Source organism: Chamaea fasciata, unplaced genomic scaffold (assembly GCF_029207755.1).
Source record: "Chamaea fasciata isolate MVZ Bird 193981 ecotype frontalis unplaced genomic scaffold, bChaFas1.0.hap1 SCAF_1, whole genome shotgun sequence".
In the NCBI taxonomy this organism is placed as follows: domain Eukaryota; kingdom Metazoa; phylum Chordata; class Aves; order Passeriformes; family Sylviidae; genus Chamaea; species Chamaea fasciata.
Genome location: NW_027094086.1, coordinates 15,677,089 through 15,689,280, shown reverse-complemented (window position 1 = coordinate 15,689,280; position 12,192 = coordinate 15,677,089). Strand labels below are relative to the sequence as shown.

Genomic DNA, 12,192 nt, shown 5'->3' with positions numbered 1-12,192 from the left:
TGCCCTTGAGGTGTGCACCTTGTGACTGCATCTAAGATGTCACCAGTCAAGACTCCAACTTTCTCTTTTGCTTTGCCATCAAGTTGCCACCATTTGCCACCATTTGATGTAATGATGTTGTTCTATTAGACACAGACACTACCTTTTCCATGGCTTCTTTCTGCATCCTGGTAGAATCCCTCTAGTCTTTTTTTTTTTTTCTTTTTTTTTTCTTCCCCAGAAGTTTCCATTGCTTCTGGCTTAGTCTCACCTATAAAAAATGTTAACCATACTTTGGGAAAGCACCCCTGGGTGTTGATACAAAAGAGCTATTTAGATGATTAATTGATGTGTTGAATTTTAGAGATTACAAAAATTCATCATATGATCAGAGCATGAAGTTTTTTCATCAAGAGGGTATGCAGTCATCATTCAAAAGTGTAGATGATATAGGAAGATGCAGTAGCCATCTGAAGCAATATATTAAATTTTAGCTCAATACCCAGTATTTAATCAGATTGTTCTGAAACTTCAAGTAAATCTGTAAAAGAGTCATCTGTAGACATTAGTTAGTCCAAGAAGTTGTGCAGCTGACAATGCTAAAACATTCTATAGAAAGATTGACTCTTCTTGGTTTCCAGTGTCTTGGAGAATCAGTTATTTTGTAAAAAATAAGTGTAAAATGGAATCAGTCAGACACTATCTGCTTACAGAGGGCTTGTGTTATTGCCCAAAACTCCTCTCATTTCTGACAGTGAATTCTTGATCAGATCTTCACTTTATTATGAGTACTTTACGCTGTCGTTGCCAAGATCTAAATTATTGTACAATATAGTAGAGCTGGGTTGAGTAAGCCAAAATCCTTAGCTGAGCGATCAAAGTCTCATTGGCATGGACATTAGTGCTAGAGGAAAAGAGAGAAAGAAGTATATCCTCAGGTTGAAAACTTATCAAAAATCCAGCCTATGTGTTTAAAAAAATACTAATTTTAGCACTCATGGTTTTAGCTGTGTTTGTAAGAGTTCCTAAAGAGACTATCCAAAGAATGTTTTGCAGATTTTTTTCCCTTAAAATGTACACTTGACTTTCAGATATGCAGCAATATGCAAAATAACTTACCATTTTCATCCAAGATTAATTTACCCTGTAAATATTTTTTTCAAAACTGGAATAACAGCTGCTCATGATAACTTTGAGTGGGATTCCTTTAATCAAACAAGTTTTTCAAATATTGAGAATTCTGTGCTGACTTTGAGGTCTCTGGAGAGAGAAAAAGGTAACTCCAAACGCTGAATCACATATGGTAGAAATCTTTCACAGCAAAGGATGAATTGCACTTTTCAAGGTGTTCCTTTCTTGTAATTGACTGTAAAAAAAAGCCTAGTTGAGTACCTTGGACCATGTACAGCTTAGGCTGTATTTTATATTGGCTAGATTGAAACAACTGATGCTGAACAATATTTTCCATCCTTATACACAGTCTGATTTAAAGTGCACCCGGCTCAGAAAATTCTCCCCAAAACCAATTACTGCACATTAGTTTTTGATTACCCAGCTTTAGGTTTAGGAGCCTGTGGCAAAGGCCTGGCTTTGCAGTCATGCCTGATGTTCACATTGCTGTTGCTTTCCCTCCCCTCTGCCCCAACACAATTTGTTGCTTCCTTTCAGTCACAGGTTATCATCTCTTCACCTCTGCCAGCAGGAGATCATGTGTGTGCCCTTCCTAATCCTTGGCAGGCAGGCAGGTTACTCAGAGCACAAAGGGTGTACAGCTGGCTGACTTTATCTGATACAGACTGATACAGTTCCTCCATCCTGCAAAGTGGCAGGGGAATTGCCCTGAGAGCTGAGTGATAAACTAGAGGCAAAAAATATCTGCAGGCAGTGCTTCTACTGCCACCAATGCACATCCCACTTCAGAGGATTTTTAAGGTACTTAGCTTTTTCTTTTTTTAAAGAGGGAAGCAAAATATTTTTAAACTATACCCCAGGATTTGAAGACATTTACAGTAGCAATTTAAAAAATCTTATTTGATTTAACATTATTTTTATTATTTAGAAAAATATCTTGGAATAAATAAATGTCCTAACTATTTCTAGTGATGAATTGGAGTAAAAATGGGGGAAAAGTGTCTTTTGCACTCTAAGGATAACAGCATTACTCTCTTTAAGTAGTTCTTTGTACTTAATCAATATTCTACTGAAATAAAAAGGAACTTATTAAGAAAAATAATTGCCACAAACTTCTTAAAACATTGAAAAGAAGATGATAGACTTTCTCATCATGAATGGTTATAACAATTGTCCTTTGAGGTAGGATTTGCATGAGTCATATAGAAATTACCCACCAACTTAAGCACACTGAAGCCTTTTCTTATACGTTTTGACCTAATTCAAAATTAGAATTTCAATTGTGTCACAACCAGATACTAGAACATTTTGTTCTATCTTTCATGAATATATGCAGTTATGAATGCATATTCAGTAAAACATTACTGTGGAAGAAGTATTTTTATATCAAAACTACTGCATTTGTTATGAGGAACTTGTGTGAAAGGTTGTACTATTTTACATGAATAATCTGTCTTTGAAGAAAGAGCAAGGGAGGTTTTCAGCAGCTCAGTGATGTTACAGCTTTCAAAGCTTGTAATATATTTAATATGACACTTTCCTTTCAGAAGAGTTTTTCATGTTAGTGGGGACATTCATAAGCAAATGTATTTGGAAAAGTGGGTTATACATGTCATAGTGAGCTTTCAACTTAAGTCATCTTGAATAATATTAATTAAGCATGAACATTAATAGTATTATGTCACAAAAAAGATCATGGCAAAGAAAAGAGTCAGCACACTTCCTTTTTGGCATCTGTAGTCCTATTTCTAAAGCCTATGAATTCTTTTATTAGATGCTTATAATATTTTTTATTTTTATTTTATTATAACTTTTTAATTTTGCTAAAAAATTACAGTATTGGAACATGAAGGATTTATATTTTTATGAGTATATGAATTTTAATACTTTGAAAAAGAAGGATCAGCAATCAGAATCTATTTTTAGAGTCCCAAGACCATTGTTTTTGAAGTTGTTAGTTATTTAATGACAATAGAGAACAAGATGCTGAATCTTCAAAAGAGTACATTTTGCAACTTTTTCCCTGAAATGCAATACTGAGTTTTCACATGTTCTGTCTCTCTGATATCCCCTGACTCCTTTCATGTACATTTGCTTAAAGAGCTCAGTACCTGTGTCCACAGTCTTCACTTACCAAGAGAAGCTGAGTCACCACTAGCAGGCAGAGATTTTTGAATACTATATTGTGCCTAAGGTAAGAGATTATTTTAAACCAAGTAACTGTTCACTTCACACTTCACATCTCTCTTTGCAAAACCATGAAGCTTAGGATCACAGGAGAACTGGTTAAAAAGCAGGAGAACACACCTGCAAAGGTCAAAGAGCTTTGTCTACAACTTCTTTAGCATTTAGCACAGAAAATTTAAATATTATGAAAAATTAAATCCTTTTTATTCTAGATATTTGACTTTGATAAGCAGTTGAAAACCTGAAAATCTGTCCCCTCTAAAACTTATTATACACACAGAGAGTAGAGAGCTGTGATGAGATTAATCAGTTTTCAAGAGCAGATACAGTGGACTCTTGGAATTATATATCAAGCATAACATTTGTGTTGCTCCATTGTAGGCATTATTTCAAAAAGCTGTTAGTTGGCAGGAAGGACAAAAGTATGCAGTGGCATCCCAAGGGCTGCTTGGCAGCTGGAGATTAGCCCACAAACAGAGTAAGAGAACTTAGAGGGTGCAGTTTCCTCCCAGCTGTGGTGTGTACCCTGCTCCAGGTGTGCTGCACTGCAGGGCTGCTGCTGGTGTGTAAACCCTCCAGACCTAAGGAGGAAGGAGGGAAAGGAGGCTCACAGAGAACCAGGGTCTGTAGAGGTTTGGTGGGAATGGTTGTTTCTGTTAGAGCCTCTCTGCCTTGTGTAGAGACACAATGGGATTTGGTGGGTTTTAAACTTCAGTGAAAGAAAACAGGTTCAAATACAGAGTGGGTGTATGCAAAAGATGAACAGAAAGATCAACAGTTTTAACATAGGGTTAGTTAGAAACTAATAGAGAAAACAACCTTATGCTGAAGAAAGTTCAACCTTACCAAATTTTCTTTATATTCCTGTGATGCTGTGAGTAATATAGTTCCATCAGTAGAATCTGGAGTCTATGCATAATAGTTACCTACAATCACAGTTACAATTTAATCCAATTAAACAAAACTTCAGAATGTTATTAAAATACATTGGGCTTTCATTTTTATCCCAAGTGACCTTTGAGGAATTCAGATTGCATTTCTGGATTCACATTGAATATAAGAATATTTTTGCTTCTTACTGTGAGCTACAAATTTCTGTTCTTGCATCATTCCTATTTTATTCTGCCCAGGCTAATTCTTGATTGCACTGTAAAATTAGACTCCTTTATGAAGAATTCTGTGCAAGGAGGAAAGTTAAAACTAGGGTCCAAATATGAAAATATAGTTTCAGATTGCTTTTAAAAATTAAGGTGGTTAGAAAGGTGTAGTTTATCTTGAGCCTCAGCCTTCATTGATCTTTACAGTCTTTTTCCTTATATTCTTGGATAATGTGAGTACTTGCAGAGAGATGAAGGGGTGGATTCTTTACACCTCCATTTGTAACTTCTTCTGTGTTTTCCAAAAGTAAGCCATGAGGTTTTCAATGCCTTCCTTATTTAAAAAAAAAAAAAAAAAAAAAAAAAAAAAAAAAAAAAAAGTTAAATTCCTTGCAGTACCTGCAACAACACTAAAGAAAAAGAAAAAGTATGCAAAATGACTAGTGGGGCTCATACTACTCAATAGTAGACAACCATGCTGTAAACATTCACATATGTAAATACTCCAGGTTTCTCTTTGATTAAATATAGAGAAATTGCCTTTTTCAGGGCAAGAATGGCTGATGTATTTAAGATGTCAGCTTTAAGATAAGATTAAATGTGCTGTAAAAGTATATAACATTATCTTTCTTTTTCTTTCTTTCTTTCTTTCTTTCTTTCTTTCTTTATTTATTTATTTATTTATTTTCCTTTCTTCCTCTTCTCTTCTCTTCTCTTCTCTTCTCTTCTCTTCTCTTCTCTTCTCTTCTCTTCTCTTCTCTTCTCTTCTCTTCTCTTCTCTTCTCTTCTCTTCTCTTCTCTTCTCTTCTCTTCTCTTCTCTTCTCTTCTCTTCTCTTCTCTTCTCTTCTCTCTTCTCCTACCAATAAGTGGTTTCACGGGATCATGCATCATGATTCTTCCTCATCAACTGCAGTGTTAATGCCAAGTAGCCTTTAGATTTTTTCTTTCAGCATCAGCAGCTTTAGGGATAAGGTTTACTCACAAATTCCATCATTCCTTTCAGTTTTCAAAAATATTTCAAGTGGTTTATTTGCACTATCAAATGCTCTGAATACAGGTAAGGTTTTTATTGTCCTAGACCTTTGAATAGATCTACTATTATACAATTGTGCTAAATACCGAGGGACTAATCCATGCTTATGATCACTTCATCTTCTATAAAGAACCTCTCTTTCTTTCATAGTCACTCCAAAGTTTTTCTAAAAGATAAAAGTAAATGGCTTTCAGGAATATTCTTTCAGTTATAGTGCCTTCCTTAAAAAGAGGAAACATGCCATGCATGAATGGCTTGAATACTACAGTGTTTCTTGTCCATTAATAGCACCTAATTCTCACCTAATTGTAACTAAATTAAAGCATTCATTATATACTGAGTTTATTCGTTCAGAAGAAAATAGATTATATGGAAACTGTGATACAAGCATTCAGACCTTGGTCCTAGGCTTAAAGAAAGAAATAGCGAAGTTCCTGTTGACTCTAATGGTCCGTGATCTGAGACTGGAAGAAGGTTTGCTGCAGAAGATTTTTATTAACTGTGTGAGACTTTGACACAGACTGACAGCCTTAAACTTGAGTAAATGTGTTTTCATTCTAGGCACTGCCTTATGAATGTTTCATATACTCATCACTGTAGTCCCCGCTATGTTTCTCACTGTCATTGTTACAGTGTGACACCTATTCATGCAACAAACCTATGCAGAATAGAAGAGTAGATTGTAAAAAAACCAATGGGAAAGCAGTGACATTTTCTCAGACACTACTGAGGTCGAAGATCAATGTCTCTTCCCTTCCATGTAATTTCGGTAGCATATTCAACATCTATTATGAATTTTTCATCATCTCTGCTACAGGAAGTAGAATATAAAACTATATACATTTTTGAGACATGCACTTCCTTAATTGTTACCTGCAAATGCTTTGCAGTGGCTGTAGCTTCACAGTAGTACAGCTTATAATTACTTGTAAAATACACCAGGGCCAGAGTTTTCCAACTGTCACCCATGCTGTCATTCAGAGGCAAAGACAAGAATGATTTCTGTCCAATTAGCGTGGAAATATAAACCTCTTTAGCTGCAGAAATTCAGATACACTTGGATGAGAAGGAACTTCTATTTCTATGACTGTGTTGATGAAAAGCAACAGCTGAATTCCAGCCTAGCTGCAGGAAGACCTTATCAACCTTCTGTCTGAGGCTGATGAATTTTTCAATTCCGTTCTGCTAGTCTGCTAATAATAGACACTAGACCTTTAATCTTATTTATTTATTTGATCTTGCCTGCTTTAACTGGATAATTGTTGATTGCTAACTTTATTTGGCTTTTTCAATTAGTTTAATTTTTAGAAAATGTTCAGACACTGGACTGGATTTTCTCTATTACTGTTCTATAAAATGGGCGTGATTCAACAGAAATCAATATTGTTTACTGCACTGTCCTTTAAGGGCTGGTTCCTTTTTCTTTGAGCTTTTATAGGAATTGGTTTAGATTCATAGCTACAGATTAAATAATATACAAAGAAGATAAAAAAATCACCTGAAAAAAGAAGTTAACTTTGGTAAGCAGAGACATACTTGACAATTCTCAACATTAATAAATTAGACATACTAAAAAAGAAATTAAAAAAAGAAAAAGAAAGAAAAGCAGAACTTCAACTATTTTGCTAAATAAAAGAAAAGGAAAAGAAAGAGTGTGAAGTGGGAGGGAGAGAAAAAGTAAGAGATTTTGGTTGTCCTTGGCTTCTTAAATGAGGAACTTTGTACTTGGCTGGACTGGAAATAATTTTTGCTGGTAATGTTTTTTGGGTGTTTTGTTTTTTTTTTCTGGCTGGGAAATGGGGTAAGCATCTCTCTCCCTGGCAACTTCTTTCTTTTTTTGGGTAGCTAGCTTAAAGAAACACCCTTATTTATTTTGGCTGTCTGAATTTCCCTGCTGTAGACAGAAGAATCAGAAAGAGAGGGATGTAACAGCACGTCTGCAAGTGGATGATCAATCACAGTCACATACTGCAAACAGAAAAAATGTTTAAAAGTGTTAGCAATGATCTGGTGATATTGTAGGTCTGTTTTTCTTTCAGAATATACACGTTCAATATATCACTGTTGAGAAGCTTTACTTTCTTAGCTAATGTAAAATTTTTTCAGTGCATTAGCTCTGATAAACTTTCATTTGTAGATGCCTATTTTATCTTCAAAAGAAGGGAACAAACATCTTTCATTACTTTCCTCACCATCCTCCCTGCCCCAAACTCTTAACTGTGTATTGATGTCCTTGACAACATAAAATAACAATAACAAAAACAAAAACAAAACAAAACAAAACAAAAAAAAAAAAGAAAAAAACAAACAAACAAACAAAAAAAACCACCACAAAAACTCCATTAAACTGGGAGGAACTATCCAGAATAATTAAGAAAGCTTCTTCCTTTCATTTTTACACAGCCTCTGGAAAACTCATGCTGTGAGAAGAATTTCTAACCATAGAGGACTGTGAATTACACATGATAAATAACTGTGTAATCTTCTCCAACTCCTCCCTTAGACGGGCTGAAAGGAGGAAAAAATCCAATGTTTTGGTCCATATATTGACATGAGGAGGGAGGGATGAAGTAACATTTTCTTATCTATCCCTTTAGTGCCATGGAAGGCACTGAATGCAAGTTTCCTGCAAACAGATGTCTTTATGTTTTGAGAGAGTGCAATTGTTCAGGGAGAGGGCATTGCTAGAATGAAGAAATATTCCTCCTCACTAAAAGCCACAGGCATTTTCTTTACGTAGTTGCTGTCGACATTGGCAGGAGGGCTTTGCAAAATTCCCATTCTGCACCTGTAAATTCCCCCAAGGCACATCTGAAACCTTAGGGGATGGACAGCCAGGGACATCACATGGGCATGGTCAGTGCCAACGTGTGTGTGAGATGGTTTTTCAAGCTTACCTCAAGGTCAAAGAATCCACAGGAAAAACATCCCACAAAAGTCCCTGTGGGTTTGCAGCACTGCGATCCCTGCTGACTCTGTGGGTGTCCAGACCCAACCCCCCAACATTCCTCAGCACATGATGCAGTGGAAACTGTGGCTCCCGCCTGCAGATCATTCTGCCTGATTTTTGGCCATCCCTTGACTTTTTTCCATGGGAGGATGTTAACTGAGCCAAAGTGTTTAACAGAATCTGGCAATTCTCAGCCATTTGCTGGCAGCCACCAATTTGGTGAATTGACATAATTTGTGACACTCTAAGTGTGGGAAACTAAATGGAGACATTTTTATTTTAAAAAGAATTAGCTCCTGTGAAGAAAAAAAAAAAAAAAAAAAGTTTTCCAGGACTAATTATTTCTTATGCCCGAAATGATGACACAGGCAGTATAAAACTGTGGGATAAAGTGGAAAACCACTGCTCCTAAACAAGACAAATCAAGAGTGCCCAAGCCTGTTAAAAATTCTAGGAAAAAGGGAAAAACTCCACAGTTTAAACTGTAACCTTAGCAATGTGCTGTGTTGTCAATAAGAGGTAATATACAACTACTCAGGGAAAAACAATTTCTTCCAGTCTTTCCTGCACTTCTTTTCATTGGGAAATGAAACATTACTTTTTGCTTGCTTTGCCCTCCCTTCTTCAGCTGTCCTCTAAAGTGATTTCTTCTTCAACATGCTCACATGAATGTTGCACATCACGGTGTCCTCCCTAGCTGCCACACCAGGCATGGAGTTGGAACTACCAACATTTGGGTTGTCTCCAAATTTAACGGCTTTCCCTTGTAAGCCTGCTTTCAGTTCCTCGTGTTCTTGTGGAAAAAAATCCCTGCTCAGTAAAACTACCATCAATAAACCTAATAATGAAACACTGCTCTTGAAAGGCTACAACACTCAGGGAAGGCAAACCATGGTGGAGTAAAAATCACAAAGCAGCTTAACTTTGTTCTCTCTGGAAATTCTTCCATGGCACCATACTTCAGCTGGCAGTAGCCAATATTCAAAATGTTTCCAGAATGCTGGGGCTTGTATTTCCATGTATTTCCACCTCTCTCCCCTCTTGCCATAATCCTGAGCAGAGTTGTTTACTGACTCAGCCTCAATCACTTCAACTGATTTTCAGCCCATAATTTTTTTTTTTTTTTTTTTTTTTGTCTCACTGAAATTAATTTCAACATGTTAAAAAGTATTAGGTGTTCATCTTTGGTAAGAAATGAAAATAGCTTGTGGTCTGGGATGTTATTTTTTTCCTTTCCATTTAAACAAGAGAATCATGTGAAAAATACAGCCTAGGGTTTAAAATAAGTAGATTCAGGACTCCAGAGAATTTAAACAAAGTAAAATGAGCCTTCCAGTGCTTTCTGTTTAGTGATGTGTTACAGTTGAATGTTTGGTATAAAGGCAGTGTATTATAAAACAAACAAACAAACAAAAAACCTATTGGCCAAATCTTCTGCCATTTATATACCATAGCAAGTCATCAAAGTCTTGAATAAAAATTATACACCCTCAACAACTATTAGTGACACCACTGAAATCAAGACATATTTCTTCACATGAACACTAATGTAAAATGGAATATTTGACACAAAATAAATAAATACAGAACTTAGAAAACTATTGTTATTTGACCACGTCCAGTCTTCTCAGCATGTCAGCTTTTCACAAATACTAAATCAAAAAGTTGAACTACAAGCAAAATACAGAGCATAAATATGTCAGTAACAATGGCGTTCAAGACCAGGTTGGGTGGAACTCTGAGCTGTCTGGTCTAGTGTAAGGTGTCTCTTCCCAGGGCAAGGAGGTTGGAACTAAATGATCTCTAAGGTCTCTTCCAACCCAATCCATCCTATGATAATTCTTTGTGTGCTTTGTTCCTCTTTTTCTTCTCTTTTATGCTGTGTACCCTTATAGGCTTAACAATCTTTTTTTCCTTTTTTACTGATTTGAGTTTTTGACCACTGAAAATGTTTAATCAGGCAAATTTTAATCTCAGAAAAGATATTAAGCTAGAGAAATTATATTATATTTAACAACTAATTATTTTTCTCAATGATAAAGAATATTTTAGTGACCATCTAGGGTGTCAAATGGAGTTATAGATGTATGTTGCATGAATACCAACAACAAAGTAATCACTGAAATTTTATATTTTGCTTTCTTTTGGTTGAAAACTATTTATTAATACAGTATGCTCTCAAGATTTGGTAATTGGATTAGCCTCTTACACTATATATGCTTTTGGCTGCTTGAGTGATTTGAGTAGTCATCTTCTTGTTTATTAAGCTAAAGTTACTCTGCAAAAAACTAGATTCATATTTTTTGTGCATTTCTGAATATATAATTGATGAGTTCTAATTTTCACCTGTCCCTTATCCTCTGGATCTACTTCTCTGTGAGACAATTTTTCTTCATTTTTAATGAGAATCTGACCAGTACTTTAATGGTTAATAACAAATGAAAAATAAATCTGGAGTCAAGTGTGGTTGCTTTTCTAAAAGGAATAATGGGAATCTTATGCAACGTCTACTGCTTGTTTTCAGAGAGTAAATCTCTCTGCACTTAGTTGTGTCTCTAAAATCCACAAAATCTACTTGCCACCTCAATTCCTCCACGATTCTTCTCTATTCTTCAAGCCTGAGTTGTGTGAAGTGAAACTATATCTTAAGTAAATTTTCTTTTATTATTCTACAGGCTGAGGTGATTGATCCCATTTTCTACATCAAAATATCCCTGGGGTAATTTGTCTCTCCAAATCCTGTTCACAGTCCATCCTATCAGTAAGACTTCTTTGGCAGAAAAGTTTTCTGAAACATGTATATAGATGGATTGTATATATTTTGCCCATTATCTAACCAACATATCTATGGAAGTTAATTTTCTTATTAGCAAAACTTGCTCAGTGTGTTGAAGAACATAATGACTCATTTGTATGTCTTACTACTAGGACACAGTTGAACTTCGATTTCAAAATAAGATTGAAGTATTTCTATGTTTCACAATTTTATAAATGCAATCATAATTTTAATTAGACTCGATATCTTCTGTGTTTGTGAAATGCACTCTGCTTCTGGATCTAAAAACAATTTAAGGTTTCTCACCATTACAGAGGAACCTCAGAAGCATGGCACTTATTCTAGGCTTTGGATGTGTCATTTCTGCAGTGGGTAAAATAAGGTGGGAAGTTGCTTGGAAGATCATGGAAGTCTTTCTTTTCTTCGTGACATCCAGAGGCTGGTAAATATTGAAAGTCACGAGCAGTGTTTCTGCTGGGAAAGACAACTCTGTAAAACATTAGCCAATAGCTCACAATTCCTCATTTAGTTGCAGCAATATTATTTCACTCAATGCCTCAGAGCTTTTAGCAGGTGAAGTAGGCAGTCTGACCAGAGCAACTCCACTGTCACTAACACTCTTTGTTTCTATCTGGAATTAACCCTGACCAAAATAATTGTCATAATCTCAGTCATTTATTCATTATTTAAAAGTTAGTCTTTGATTATGTAGTAGATGTCTATACATACATTCAAATAGATGGATTATTTGGTCTGACCTTTCTTTTTTTTTCCCAAGACATAATATTCAAAGGTAAGAGTTTGTGTTAAGGACCCAGTAGAGATAATTTAATTTAGGCTTACCTGTAGAGAGCAGCTGAATTTGCTTAGTAATAAACCCACAGATTCAGATAATCTAGGCATATACAGGTCAAAATACTCACGAGGAACAATAAAAGCATGTCACTTCAGTTAGCTGATCTTTTAAAAGCTGTCTTGTTGTCATTTCAGGTCTGGATCTTCAGATTTTCAATGGAATTGTTCCATTTTATCTGAGAC

The 12,192-nt window shown here is 35.6% G+C and overlaps 1 long non-coding RNA gene across 1 annotated transcript; it reads right to left on the bottom strand.

Annotated features, from left to right (window-relative positions):
• Positions 1–382: 382 nt before the first annotated feature.
• LOC136301420 (uncharacterized) lies at positions 383–1,613 on the bottom strand. The gene is made up of 3 exons (XR_010723868.1): positions 1,531–1,613; positions 1,099–1,345; positions 383–883 (listed from the first exon to the last, which is right to left on the bottom strand). It is a non-coding gene; the product is annotated as an uncharacterized lncRNA (long non-coding RNA).
• Between the last annotated feature and the right edge of the window lie 10,579 nt (positions 1,614–12,192).